This window comes from Aphanomyces invadans, assembly GCF_000520115.1.
Source record: "Aphanomyces invadans strain NJM9701 unplaced genomic scaffold supercont1.5, whole genome shotgun sequence".
Classification (NCBI taxonomy): Eukaryota; Oomycota; class Saprolegniomycetes; order Saprolegniales; family Verrucalvaceae; genus Aphanomyces; species Aphanomyces invadans.
Window position 1 is genome coordinate 781,949 of NW_008580150.1, and position 1,148 is coordinate 783,096.

The following is a 1,148-nucleotide window of genomic DNA, read 5'->3' on the forward strand; positions in this document are numbered from 1 at the left end:
CACCTTACTTTCGACTTCGGTTCACGACCTTGAGTTCCAGCTGGGGCTGGTTGACACCTATTGTCGGTACGCTGGGGCGAAGCTGAACCGAGCCAAAAGCAAAGTCCTGACGTCATCCCACACCCACGCCTCAACATGGTCCCCAGTGAAGTACCGATCAAGTACCTGGGCATCCATTTCGGCCACCCTCTGGATCGGTCTTACGCTCTCAATTTCGTCTCCGACAAATTTTACAAGGCGTTCGTTACATGGTGGTGTAGAACTCGTACCCTCCAAGGCAGGCGTCTCTTGGTCAACACGGTCATACTGTCTCAGCTTTGGCATGTCACAATGGTCATACCAGTACCACATCAAACAATCGCACGCTGGCAGTCCATGGTGAACAATTTTCTTCTGGGTCGACGAACTCGGCGCGAAGACAAGTACGTTGCAATGGCCAGTAGCGCGCTCGTCCACGAGCCAGAAATTGGTCTAAAGGTTCCCCACATCGCATCCATCATCCAAAAACAGCGCTTGTGTCGTCTTCAACTTTTGCTTCTACTCCACGAAGACCAGGGTCAGACATGGACGGTGTTGCCACGATTCGCATTGCAAAACTGTCTTGGTCCGTACGGTCGCCATGATCATTGGGACTTCCTCCTTTACCACCCCAACTTTCGAACGTCCATGGTCGACTTGACAAGATTGTCGTCATTCTGGACGGACATTTGGACTTGGTGGTCTCGCGTGCCCATGACGCGAAAAACTTCCACGGAACCTACAATACACCAACTGATACGAATGCCGATCTGGTTGACCTCCCATCCGTTGTTCCAAGTACCTCTTCAGCAAACATCCACCTGTCTCGCCATTGCCTTGCGGCAGCACCGCGGATGGTACCGACACTTGGCCTCGAGTGGGATCCACTGCCTAGAAGATCTCCTGAACTCTGAACGCAAGTGGCCAACAAGAGACGAATTTACACAACGAATGCACCATTTCCTGGACTCGTACACTGAAGAAGCACCTGTGCCAGCTTCGTTTAGATATTTCTACCGCCTTGTGGACTGTATTGCGCACAATGTGTGGTGTCAAGTCAGCTTGACAGGGCTCGATCAAGTCCCTCGCTATAGGCAAGAAGGCACATCATCCCTCACAAGTACAAGGGT